Below are 14,421 nucleotides of genomic sequence, written 5' to 3'. Positions count from 1 at the left end.
CCTCACCCAAGAAGGTCTGTCAGATAGTAGTGACATGCTGCATGTTGCACAACTTGGCCCTCAGACGACATGTGCCTTTTCTGCAGGAAGAGGAGACTGGAGATGTCCCTGTGGCAGCAGTGAACCCTGTGGACAGTGAGGATGAGGAGGCAGGGAATGAGGATGTGGACAACAGAACATCTGTAATCTGTCAGTACTTCCAAAGACACACAGGTGAGACGGTGCAACTTTACATTTCAATGACTTTGGTTGTATTCCGTGTGGCATTGGCATGCTGGTATTTCCCACTTCTATCTCCACTTACTGTCACCTCTGGATATTCTTTTTCCAGATGTCGGTGATTTGACAAATACTCCTGGTGTGATCAGCCAGCTACAGGTCATTGATTCTATGCTCATTCTATGTACAGTTCATTTGCACTGGTTGTGCCTGTTTCAATCAATAAACTTTTTTAATACATGACATACTCGAAATCGATTTATGTCAAAGGGTGTTTATTGAAATGCTAACATATAGAGGGGGAAGAGTAATGGAACTGGGTGATTTTTTTTTAAAAACATATTTCATTGTTTTCAGAAACACAAAATAAAAGGGGGAACAGTTAAGGCATACAGTGATTGTACATGAGCGTTGTTTTATCGACCTGCATGAGGGTACTCAATTATTATCTTTTCACATCGACCATGTTGCCATTGATCTGACCAATTCTACATGTCATGTATAGCAGACATCGTGCACCATCACCGAGGTACCCACAATCAGTTTGTCATCTTATGTTCTTTACATCTAACATTTTTTTTAACTATGAACTATTAACTAGACATCTTGGTGTTTTAGAAGAATGTTCTATTACTGCATTCTTGGTTATTATTTATTGTAGCTGGTCGTTGGTATATGTAAAACTAATTATGTGGTCGGGAATAATTCGCTGATTTTATTATGTTATGGTGATTGCTATCTTGTGGACCGTCCAGTATTGTTTTTCTTAGTTCAATGGGGTTCGTCTTCGTTATTGTCTCCCTTATTCAATGATATGAACGTATCTATTAATTCATCCCATTCCTGGGCTATTGGGTACTTCCTACTTCCGGCATTTTCTTCCCTTCTAAGGGCGAATCCTTCTGCATTTCCCCACTCTATTACCTCTGCCCTCCACTGACTCACCGTGGGTGCTGTTGTGGCCTTCCAACGCCTAGTCAGTAACAGAAGTGCTAGGTTTATTAATCTAGGGAGCACTTTCTTTTTTTGGGGGCGTGGGAGCATTCTCAGTATACACACCTCCATTTTGCAGTATATTGCTTTTCCTGCTAATTTATTCAGTGAGTTGGTTATATTTTCCCAGTATTCAGTAATAGCCGGGCACCTCCAGAGCATATGCATGAGTCCTGCCTCCTCTTCCCTGCATCTAGGACATGTAGAGGGAAGTCCCTGTTATAGTATATGTAACCTGTGTGGGGTAAGATATGCTCTGTGAAGTATAGCATATTGGATGAATTTAAATCTCATATTACGAGATAATTGACTTGGGTAGTTTAGTATGGTAGTCCATTTCTCTTCTCATATCTCTCTTCCTATGTCCGTTTCCCATTTGATTTTTAATTCTGTCAGTGGTTGAGATAGGTGGGCTTTCAACCCCTTGTATAGCCATTTAACCACATTCGTTCCTTGGCCTATAGTGTATATAGAGTGTACCAGTGCGTGTGTAGGCGGTTCTTTGTTATTCGGGACCCAGTGTTTTGTAACATAGTGTGTGATACTAGCATGTAGGAGGAAAAGAGAGGTGGATAAGTTGTGTTCATGAATGTAGTCGGTTAGTGTAAGTAAAAGTTGGTATTTAAATACTGAGAATATGGATTCTACTCCCTCCTGTGCCCATTTTATGAGCTGTGCAAGGGTTAAATTACCCATGGCTACTGGCAGGCCTAACAGTGGGATATTGGGAGAATAGGGGATTGGATCAGGGGTATATCGGAGTGCCAGTTGCCAGTATTGTAGTGCTATTTTCAATAAGAGAGGAGCGTGTTCCAGAACTGGGGCTCCGGGGCATAATAAGGAATGCCTTTGTCCAGCATCTGTTGGTTGTAGTCTATTTCTTGTAGGTTCCGCCCACTTAGCCAGCATGCCAGCCACTGAAGCTGACCCGCTATGCAGTAAGCCTTAAAGTCTGGTGCATTCATACCTCCTTGTTCCACAGGCATCTGCAACTTGGCCAGGCTTATTCTGCGTCTCTCCTTCCCCCATATAAGTTCCAGTAACATAGAGTTAAGTAGCTTGAAATAGGTCTCCGGTACTTTCACCGGTAGGTTAGTGAAATAGTATAGCAGGTGGGGTAGCACCACCATTTTGGCTAATGCCAGTCTGCCCGCAATTGAAATTGGTAACGTTATCCAAAACTGGATCTGCATTTTGAGCGAGGAAAGGTTACCTTCCAGGAGGTCTTCTGGTGTGCGATATACTTGAATACCAAGATATCGGAAAGTGTCTGTTGCTACTTGTAGCTGGTGATCTCCAAATGGTAGCGTGTTATCTCTATACGACTCATAGAATGAGAACGCTATGGATTTGTTAAAATTTATGGCTAGTCCGGACAGGGGCATGAATTCTTCAAAGATACACGCAGCTGTAACAGGGTTTTGTTTAAGATCCTTTATGTATAGTATAATGTCACCTGCATATAATGAAACTACGTGCTGCGTATGATCTCTTTCAATGCCCCAAGCCCTGGCCTCCTGTCTCAGCAACTGTGCCAGAGGTTCTATTGCTAGGACAAATAGCAAGTGGGATAAAGGGCAGCCTTGCCTGGTGCCTCTATACACCTGGTAAATGTCTGATATATTTTGTCCTGTACGTGCTCTGGCTGTTGGTGCCGCATATAGTAGGCGGACCCATTTAATATAGTCCGGAGGGGCTCGAAACTTCTCTAAGACCTTTATCATACATTCCCAACTTAGGGAGTCAAAGGACTGGCGGAGGTCCAGCGAGAGGCACCCCGCGTGTGGGAACTTCCCCCTTGTTGCATCCATCACTTGGTATAATCTACGCACATTTAGAGAGGTGTTCCTCATCGGGACAAAACCGCACTGATCCGCATGTATGAGATTAGCTACGTATGGGAGGAGCCTTTGCGCTAAGATCTTTGCTAATATTTTATATTCCATGTTTAGTAAGGATAATGGTCTATAAGATGAGATATCAGTTGCGTCTTTACCCGGCTTGAGAAGGGACGTCACCAGTGCCTGTCCAGTAGTATCTGGCAGTCGCCCCCTCTCCAAGGACGCCTGATATAATTGCTCCAGTTGTGGGGCGAGTTGTGTATTGTATAGTGAATAAAATTCAGCCGGTAGGCCATCTCTTCCTGGCGTTTTATTGCGTGCCATGTTTTTAATAGTTTCCGTAATTTCTCCCTGTGTAATTTGTGCCCCTAATATCTGCCCGGCCTCTGCATCAAGTACTGGGAGTTTCATCCTAGTCAGGAAGGAGACGATTCTCCCCTCACCCACTGCAGACGGAGCGGAGTATAAAGCTGCGTAGTAATCTTTGAAGGCTGTGTTAATGTCCAATTGGGTAGTTATATCACCATGCTGTGCTGTCCTAATATGCAATATGGGAGTGGGAGCCAGTTCCTCGCGTATTAGACGTGCCAGGAGTAGACCTGCCCTATCACCTTCCCTGTGCATCCGTTCCTTGTATCTAGTATGATCGAATTTCCAGACTTTTTCAACCAGTCAGGCGTGTTCTAAGTTCTAAGTTCCTGTAGTGCTTTAGTTTTAGTAGGCTATATGACCGACTCTTTTTCCAGGGCGCCCAACCACTCCTCCGCTTGTGCCAGTTTCCTCACCAGTGTTTTTCGCACTCCTGATACTGCTCCTATTATGACACCCCGTACCACCACTTCGAATGCCTCCCATTCTATTAGTGGGGAGGATGCTGTGTCTGTATTATCACGGAAGAAGGTTTTAATTGTCTGTGTTAACTCCTCTCGTAGGGCAGTGTCTTCCAAGACTATGGGCTGTAAACGCCATGTTGGGATAGGTGTGGATGTTCGCCCCCAGTTCATTGTCAGTTCTAAGGGGTTATGATCAGATAATGTCTTCCCCAGGTAAGTGGTTTTGGTCATTTGCGTCTGTAGTGACTCAGTGCAAACTATCCGATCTAGTCTCATGTGCACTTTGTGGGGATATAAATAGAAGGAATATTCTTTCATGTCAGTGTTTTTGGCCCGCCATATATCTGCTAGGGACCATCCCTGTAACCATCTCCGCAGTGCGTCTGCTTGTTTCCGTGCATTTGTTCCGAACATTGGATGGTAACATCTAACACTGCATTGAAGTCCCCACCAGTCACCCAGGGAATGTGTGCCCATAGTGTCAACACTCTTGATAGGCGTTCTAGGACACCGGCCCTTATCCATACAGCTGCTCCATGTGCGAATGCCGAGTATGAGGTATGAAAGATCTGGCCTCAGCTTTTTTTGCGTAGTTTAACCGCCTCATGTGAGGTGAGATGGGTTTCCTGTAGATAGGCAATATGTATTTTGCAGCGATTTAATTGTGCCAAGATTCTGTGCCGTTTTTGGATGGCACCCATCCCTCTCACATTCCAGGTAATAATATTATATTTGCGTTGTGTATGCATAATTGGGCCTGATTATGGGTATCCAATTTTGTTTGTGGCCCCATTCTAGTCTATAATTTCTGCAGAATAGTGTGTCTGATGTAAATGCAGATGTCTGTCTTAGTAGAAAATAAACATATGTATACATTAATTGAAATACCAGGCAAAGCCTAAACCTGCTTTGCCAAACAGTAATGGAATACATAATCTTGGTGCTACAACGAAGCAGTCAATTTGTACTGGGGGGGCCTACGCAATGGGGCGTGGTCAAAGGGTCCATCCCGCAGTCAGCGGGTCTGCTAATGATAGTGTGAGAGAGAATCAACATATGTCAAGGAGCTCTACCAACCGAGCCCACCACAACTGTAGGGGAGCGGAGGTTCCATACAGAGAAAGAAACAGGTATATTAACAATGTTATTGCGGGGTTGCATCTGTTAAAAGTCTCTAGCTAGCTGCGGAGTAATATCGGGAAACAGAGCCAGGCTCCCGTCTGAGTCCGATGCCGCCATGCTATCCACCGAAGAAGCGGCTCTGCAGGGAGAAGAGTTAATCTCCTGCAGGGAGTATGCGGACTGTAATGCATTGTTTTGTCCCTCCAGGGCCTGGTGCGGTGTTGGGACTGTTCTTTTCCGTAACATTTGAGCTTTATTCCGTTTGTCTCTGCGAGGTTGAGGAAGTTGCTTTGCATGGGGGCCACTGCCCTGTCCCTCCACCCGTGAGTGCAGGAAGTTTTCGTCAAGCCAGGTACATACAAGGTCGGATGAGTCAAAGAAGTGCGTTTTCTGATCATGCGTAATGCGGAGTTTTGCTGGGAATAACAGTGCATATTTTATTTCCATTTTGCGTAGTCTTTGTTTTATTGCCTGGAATGATGCTCAGCACTTCTGGACTGCCATAGTCTGGATATAGTGAGATCCGGGCATTGTCTATCATAATAGGATCCATATCCCTTGCCACCTGCAAGGCGACATCTCTATCTCTGTAGTTCATTATCCGTGTTATTACGGGTCTTGCTGGAGCTCCTGGGACGGGTTTTCTGCCAGGGACACGATGTGCTCTTTCCACCACAAAGTGTACCGACAGTCTGTCCTTGGCTATGGATTGTAGCCATGTCTCGATGTATCGCAATGGATCGTTTCCTTCTTTGCCTTCGGGGAGCCCAATTATGCGTATATTATTGCGCTGTGAGCGCCCCTCTGCGTCTTCGACCCTTTCTTGTCGGATTTCCATTTGGTGTTGAAGCCTTTCAATGGCATCTTTGCTCTCCTTATGTGTCGGGAGAATTTCTGCCATGGTTGACTCCGTTTGTTTTAGACTATCTGAAAGTTTTGTTCGATCATCCTTCAGGATATTCATTTCCATTGTGATCATGCCTAATCTGTTCTCTATGGCTTGTCGGGAGTCTCAGATTTTTTGTAGTATAATGTCCAGCTTGTCCATGTTTTCTTTCGCCGGAGGAGTCAGGATTTGGTCCTGGGGAGTCAGGGTTTCACCGCTTTCCATTGATTTGCCCTTTGTGTGACCCATGGCCTGAATTCTCTGTAAAGCTCCTTTTGTCTCGCACCTCAAACCATATTATTGTGCGCCAAGTGCAGGAGGAAAGGGGGTATTTGTGCTGTGCGCGGGCACCGACTGGTGGGCCCCCTTGGATCTTATTGCCCTTTATAATGCTTTGTCAGGTTGCCAGAGACTTATTTCAACTTAGCGGTATACAGCAGGGGGGGGTGTCTGGGAAGGGGTTTCTGTTTGGAAGCTGCTTCTCTTGTGTGTGCTATAGTAGAGATTCCCTACTGCATTATCCAGTCTGTCACCTTCACCCCGTGTCATCTCTGGCGGTGCGGTCCTGATCTGTTGGCTCCCATGGTAGTCAGTATTCTCAGATGCGCCATTCCTCCAGTGATCCGATCCTCTATGTGCCAGAGCGCTAGCGCTATGTTTCTCAGTGGAACTCGCAGTGAGGTTTAAGCCACAGCTCAGTGTAGTGCACTTCTTTCAGTTCAAGTATTTCATATTTCCTGTTCCTCGTAGCCGCTAGAGCCGCGGGGCCACCCGCGTAGTGCACGCGGCCCACGGGCCCGACCGCCGTGTCGTGCGGTCATCAGGGCGCTCGAGGGTGGGGGAGGGGCCGCGGCCAGCCGGGCCGGCACACAGGATATAACAGGGCCAGTACTCCACCTCTAATTTCCGGCCGCACCGTCAATCACCCCTCACTCACCGCCTCTCGGCCAAAGCCAGTCCCGTCGCCGTCTGTCTCTGTGCCTCCTCTTCAGGCCCACTCAGCCATCTTCTCGTCGGGCCACACCAAGACCGCGCCGAAGTTCGGGATTGCTCTATCCAACCCCCGTTGTTTCCCCCGGTCTAGAGTTCGTCTTCCCGCTGCGCCTCCGATCCCGATGTGTGTCAGATTTCGATTTTATGGCAGGCTCGGTTGGGAGCTCCTCGTTTATGCGACTGCCATCTTAGGCAGTTATCCACGCCATGGGATAGGGTGATGATGGAGGAAAGTCCAGGGTATTGTTCCAGTCTGTTCGTAGCACAGGTGCATTGTCCAAGGGGACATAGGAAGGGGAGCAATTGCAGTTCGAGATGGACAGGGTGACTGAGTGAGACACAAAGGGGACAATCAGGAGAGAGATTTCGTGACGGGATCTTGGCAAATGTCTCTGACTTCTTTCTGGATCACAGGGAACATTTGCCGGGTGGTTCACCTTCTGCAGGGGGAGGGGTGCTGGTGGCCTGTGAATCCTGTGCACTCAAATTATGGCTGTGTTTTACTGTCCGGCCTCATTTTTTTTGCATGATGTCCATTGCTACATTACAATGCACCCATGCACCCCACAGCCATGATCCATAGCTGGGAAGCCCAGGAAATACCCATCTCCCCTATCCCTCACAGCCATAATCCAGTGCTGACAGGCCCAAGGAAGGGAGCCTACTGCCCTGTGCCCTTCAGCTCTGGTCCATGGTTCCAATGCCCAGGGGAAGATGCCTCTCTGAAGGGCATAGCTATTAATAGTATAGCACGTCCAGTGGGGCCATGGCCTTGTGGGGCTATGGGTCCAAAGCACCCATATTATGGCTATATTTTACCATCCAGTCAGTGACCAGAGAGTAGTGGCGAGGAACAATTTACCTTGCTTACAGTAGGGCTCATTGCACCATTGATAACACCAAACACGCCCATTCCCTGGGTCTCAAAGTCATGGTCGTCTGATGTGAGGTCTAAAGAGAGAGGGAGGGGCCTGCATCACAGCACCACTATTGTTAGGCCCAGGAGATAAAGCCCCAAGCAGAGGGGTAGCTATTAATTATGTCCAGGTACACTGACACTGGAGCCCAGGGATGTTATGGGCCCAACTTACCCTAACAGTTTATGTTCAGCCAGAGAGACAGAGAGACAGACAGAGAGGTCAATTTCCCTTGCTTCTTCATGGCCCTTGGCACTATTACTACACCACTGGTCCCTCTCTCCTGAGCCTCAGAGCCATGATCCAGTGCTCTGAAGCCAATCAAAGTGAGTTGGCAGGGTGCAGGACTGCTATTCTTTAGATGTTTGCCCTGCCATCTGCAGCAAGTTATTGCAGGATACCAAATGTCCAACTTTGTTTGCTTGTCAAGGGACTGCTGCAGGCATTCAAGCTCATCAACTGGGAATGTAAAATGCACAGTTTAGCTGGGAAGCCACAAGCATCCCAGCCCAATGGGATACCCCAGCACTTGCTCTCGGATCAACCACTGTGCAGCGGAGCGAGGGGGCCAGCATTTACTAACATGGTAACTGGGAGGGAGGACTTGTACCAAAGGAAGTGATCTACAACAGGCGCTTTACTATAATGTTTACCTTTAGGAGTGCTAAAAGGAGAAATGTAAAAACTGAGAGTAAAACAGCTCTGAGTGAACAGCACCCACCCTAAAATCTTTATTTTAGGATAATGGCCTGTCAGCTTGTGAGATAATGGCAGATAAGGAGAAAAAAAAAGGTCCAGGAAGAAAATTATGTGCCCAAGATAAAACATTTTGGTCAAGAAGGAGAACCAAAATTGCATCATAGGACTGCTTGTTTTAAGGTGAATAATTTTCCCAGTATACCACATACTTTACCTGTTAAAGAGAATAGTGGTCTGATTTAGGACAGGGTGTAATGGGATGAAAAGACCAAAATGAACTCAGTGATTTTTTGGTAAACTCCATATAAACTTTTTCTTGGTAAAACCATAGACACAGTAAGTGTCCTGCTATGTAATAATGGAAAGATGGCTTCCGTACTGGAGAGGGAGCCATATGGATAGGTGGTGAGGGTGAAGCCTGTTCTTCACTTTTAGAAGTTAGAGATTGATTCTTGTCATCAAAGACTCACAGCCATTACCCACTGCTGTGACGTCCAGCACTGGACCATGGTAGGAAAGGCTGTCTCTTCCTGAGGCCTCACAGACATGGTCAAGTGCTGCAAGACTCGATGAAGGGCCATGCTGCGGCCTTCCAGTGCTGAACCATGGGTGAGGGACCTGGAGAAGCCCTTCTCCCTTAGATGTCAAGTACTGCAATGCCCAGAGAAGTAGACCCTAGGTTTGCCTTTTTTTCCTGTTACTTTCCTGTTTGCAAACCGGAATAAATATCCCAAATCCCATTATACCTGTGAAATGGCTAATTAAGGGGATTGCCCACTGTAGAATGGCTCACAACTACTATTTTCTTTCACGAAAATCAAAGCATTGTTTTAATACGCATGATGTTCATCTCTATTACCTTGCGGCATAATTCTACAATGCAATCCTAGGCAAAAGGCAGACAATGGCTGCAAGGCAGACAGGAGGGAGGTTCAGGCCCTAGGTTTGCATCTGGTCAGTATTTTAGTGCCATGACCAGTATTTTCATGTCTAAACCAGAGCAAAGGAGCACAAATATTAGACTTCTTAAGATACAAACAAAAAATCCTTGCCTCATCAACAATGGATTGAATTGAATTGGAAGTACGTGAAACATGAAGACAAACTGTATAGAGCAGTGGTCAGCAAATTGGGAAGAGGCCCCTCTGGTGGGCCTCAAATGACCTCCAGGGGCACTGGCATAAGAAGCAATAAATACCACATACATGTGACTGGCACCCCTGCCTACTTGGATAAAAATCTTGCTACTATCTTTGGCTGTCCACACACCCGTAGCAAAGACACCTTCAGACGGAAGAAGTGCTAAAAAAGCAAAATGACTTCCCCATCTATGCACAAAGGATCTGGAATGATTTCACCATATCCATCTAGACATCCTGAACCCAGCTTCAATTTAGAAAACAACTGAATATCAAATTCTTTAAAAAAAACTATATCATGATGCATTGACAGCCCACAAACCATTTACTCCTCACATGTTGACTGTGACTTTGACCCTTTACAGTGCTTTGCAAATTTCCAGCTAGTTTTGTGCTGTATATATTATATATACATACATAGAAGAATGCCACTGATAGGCTGCTGCTGCTGAGGAAGAAATAAAAAAAAACACTGCACTGTTTGCAAAATGTAAATCTGCCACCACATCTGCTGATGTATAAAGCCTGAACCATGCCAGCACGAAATTCATCTCTCTGTTACCACCGGACCTGAGTAGAGGGCAATGTGCAGGCACATCACAGCTTGCCAGCAAGGAAAAAGCTTGACAGCGTCTCCCCCTTGGGAGGGCCGCAGAAAAGGAGCAAGGAGTTTGTCCTGCCTTTGTTTTCTTATGACAGAGCTGGCAATTTAATTTTTCGATAACTTGTCAACGTTTGGGACCTGAGGCATATTGTACACACTGCTCCTCCATCTCCCCTGTACAAATAAAATATATTATTGTGTGGTGCCAACGTACTTGGCCTGGGTCTCCTCTGCCCCAAGTGCAGTTGACGTGTACTGGTGTAGTGTCACAGTGTACAAGAGGCACCCTCGTTTCTTCTCATTGACGGAAGATGTAATGCATGCATTATTTTATTTTATTTATAGGTCTTATTGTGAGCACCATTCTCCACAGCCTCCTCGCACTGCCCACCAGTGCCAGCTCTTCGTACTTGATTCAGACGCTCTTCTGCAGTGATAGTAAACATATTAATCTGAGGCAAAAGAACCACACCAGGGCAACTGCAGCTATGAAGTTGGGGGGGAGGGGCGTGTGTGTGTGTGTCTATATTTAAAAAAAAATATTCTCAAGCATGCACTGCCCTGCAGGAGATATGACTGGGCAGGACAGCCTACTTCTAAGGTACCACACCGACATCGAGGTGGAGAGCGCCACGGCCACTCGAAAGTGAATGAATGATTCATCCGAACACTCTTCTGCAGTAAGAATAAACACATTAACAGGAGTCAAAGGAGAAATCAGGCCTGGTTTGTCGTGAGGCGAGTCTTTACAGTTTGCACATGGGAGCGGAGGCATAAAGCACGAAACTTCACTGTGCAGTGTTACAGTAGGGCACAGCAGAATTTACTGTACAATTTTGTTTTACCTTCTGATTGAATAAAGCCTTTAGAGAAAAACGATGGTGATATGTATGTCTTCATAAGATGCGTAGATCACTGAAGTGCCTCCATTGAGAGCTCTGGAGCAAAGGCTGAAGGCAATGTGAATTTCTCAAGTGCCTATCAGTGGGTCAGAAAGGTGTTCAGAATACTTGGTCATCCAATTGTTGGTCTCTCTGCTGAGCAAATACAGCAATGGTCATTTATTCAAGCTGCAATTGTGTCTCATTGCAACTGTGTGTGAAGGAGGGGCACAGCTGCCAAAATATTGAGAGGGAAAAAGTACATGAAAAAGCAGTGCTTATAGGTGAGTCAGTGCGTTGAGTGTTTGGGGTCTGTGAGAGAAAGTAGGCTGCTGAAAATAAGATATGCATATGGATGAGAAACAGAAAACTGTGCAGTCTAACATTGAATGAGCAAAACGGGCCTGATTGAGCCACTCTGAAGAGCACCACCCCTTCCACAGGCCTCAGGAATGTTTATTCACAGACTCCCTGTATTGTCATCTTAAAGTCTGTTATGATGCGCTCTGGTTGTACTGCATAAGCAGCTACCTACGTCGTTATTATGTAAAATCTCTTTATTGAGGTCATAACTACAGTTTCACAGTTGTTTTATTAACCTTCTTGCTGTCTCAAATTGGCTTGAAAATGCACCATTTCCCCACTGATTTTTTCAAAATTATCAGGGGAAAGATGGAGAACTACAACCCTCGCCCATCCCAAACTTTTACTCCCCCCCCCCCCACTAAAAAAAACTTTCAAATATCAAGAGCTGCCACTGGTAGTTCGACCTATTCATTTTGATACTTGTAGTCTGGAATTTAGAGGAGTAAAGGCAAATGTACAAAAAAAGAGAAAAAGAAACTGAGTGAGCTTTTCACACCGGAAACGGGTGGCTTGCAAGTCGAGCAGATGAACAGCAGTGTAAATCCATCCCAAGGATACCTAAAGTAAACACAGTTTCACAAGCGCTTGTCTCTTTTCACTACACTCGTTCCGTTTCACGCGGGTTGCACCACGCGTGATTTTCCCCTCAATCGTTTACTTTCGCACTGATTTCATCACAAGAACTAATTTACCATCAATCTGCGTTTAAGCATCCGTGTGTGGTGTCAATTAATGGGAACCTTCTTCCACCTGCTGCTCATTGTGCGAGGAGGAATGATTCACTCAGTGATAACCTCTGTGTGGGTGCAGGATTGTACATGCACTGTGTGAGCTTGCAATCTCTAGCTTAAATTCCTTCATCAAATATGTAGTTGCACTGCCGCCTTATGGACAATAAGACAGACTGCACTGTAAATTATACAAGTCCCACGCATGCAACCACACACAACGTTCGCGTAGGTTAGAAGGGACGCCTATAAAAGAAACATGAAGGGATGCAAACTGAACATAGCCACCCAGTACGGACCCGAAAGTCACCAGTTCGAATCCTGGCGGGGCCAGCTCTACTCAGCAGACTGATCTGCCGCCTGATGAACCAACGAATACAGAAGACCCCAGTTGACAACAACATTGTAAGCACGCATCATTACATTGGGAGGCGCCACAACCTTAGGTGGCCGCAAAATGAATGAAAAAGGCAGCCTAGCTGTTGCCGCTTTTGCTGAGTTGGTAAGGATTCACTGCACAGTTTCGTATTTTCAGTCCTTCCATAGAGGGTGGGGGTCCTTCAGTGATGACTTAAGTCCCCTCAGCTGCGCAGTGAACTAGAGAGGAGTGGGTGGGTGGGATTCGCACATTTCATGGAAGGCACACATGCTAACATCTTTAAACTGGGACGTTTTGAGTGGTAAGAAAAACACAGGGGAATGAATGTATTTCCCCCTTTGGTTTGTGTTGATGCAGAAGCAATTTTAGGAGAGAGGCATCTAACGGGAAGCATTTTTGTTGCTTAAAGAATCTGGATTCGCACGCCTGAATCGGGCTATTGGCATGCATGGGAAGGTAGTTCCAGCTGGGGTTTCCTGGAGAGCAGAGAGACGGTGAAAGGAAGGACGAGGCCCACTGGCTCGGTTAGAAGACGGGTGTGTGTACAAACAAGCCTCCCACCTTTCCCTTTCGTTTTTTAAACGTGTTTATTTAATATATACTCGGTGCCAATGCTTGCTGTATTGGAACAGCCCAAGGCATGATTAAGGTGTGCTGAGTGGCGTCACTGGAGACGAGGGGTACCACAGGACTTAAGTGGGAGTTTGTAGTAGTCATCTCTCCTCGCCCCTCTTTATACACCCATCAACAATTGTTAAAAAACACGTGGGTCCGCTGTGTGCTAGGGCCCCATTGACTGAACGAAGACAAAACACTTTCATGTTAAGTAAAGCTCCACGGCTGTTCGCCTAATCCTGGTAAACACATCAGAGGTCCATGGGCTTCTTTATACCTGTCTGGGAAAGTATTGGGACTCTCCAACATTACAGCTGGGCTGCAATAAGAGTGGCGTTTAGAACTGTGCATCATATAACAAGATAGGTCAGGTTTATTTTTCTCTGCATCTGACAACACCCACCCACCCCCCTTTCTATGCAGCAACTCTGGGGAGTCAACAAGAGCAGGGACAGAGCCGGCAAACTGTCATATGCGTGCTTTATGTTCAGAATGCCTTGTTCTTGGACTCGGGAGTGAGCGGAACTTGCTGTGCCTGTGTTCACAGGCCTTGCAACTTTATGGCTCAAAGGCACCTAGTTGGCCTCTTCTAAGTTGTTTTTCTTCAGCTAAATGACCTGCATAATACTTTTTATAGCGAATGCTTCCATAAATATGTGCAGTGTAAAGTGAACTAGAAGAAACTATAGAAGCTTTTTTAACATGCACCTATTGAATCATCACGGATAATCTTGAAGGTTAAAACCTCCAGAGGTTTAAAGCGGGATTTGTTGCTGAGTGAATAAGTATGCACTGACAAGATGCGATGGAACCGCACAATATTTTTTGCCACTCTAAGAGCTATGTGCTCTGTGGCACTGTTTAATTATTACCTTTAAGGTACCTCTTAAAGCGATTTTAAATACACGGGCTAATTTCAGCTTTTCGGCCAACATCCCATTGAATTCTGGGACTGGTAGTTTTACTTTTGCTGTTATAACTTGGGCTTAACTTGTCAAATTTGCAATGTGCTGTTGGAATAAGAGAAGACTGGCTGAAGGTGTTGAATATGGCATGTAACTGCTTGGCAGGTTTGCACAGCAATACCTCTTCTGAGGTTCTGTTTAGCTGGTGACGATTGTTAAACTGTTTTGTAAGGCCTGCTCTCTTGTTTGCAAGGCGTGAGAAGTCTTGCACAGCTGCTATCCGTGCTTTTCATGTTTTGTG

This window comes from Pleurodeles waltl, chromosome 6 (genome assembly GCF_031143425.1).
Source record: "Pleurodeles waltl isolate 20211129_DDA chromosome 6, aPleWal1.hap1.20221129, whole genome shotgun sequence".
In the NCBI taxonomy this organism is placed as follows: Eukaryota; Metazoa; Chordata; class Amphibia; order Caudata; family Salamandridae; genus Pleurodeles; species Pleurodeles waltl.
The sequence above is the reverse complement of the archived record's forward strand: the minus strand, read 5'-3'. Positions refer to the sequence as shown.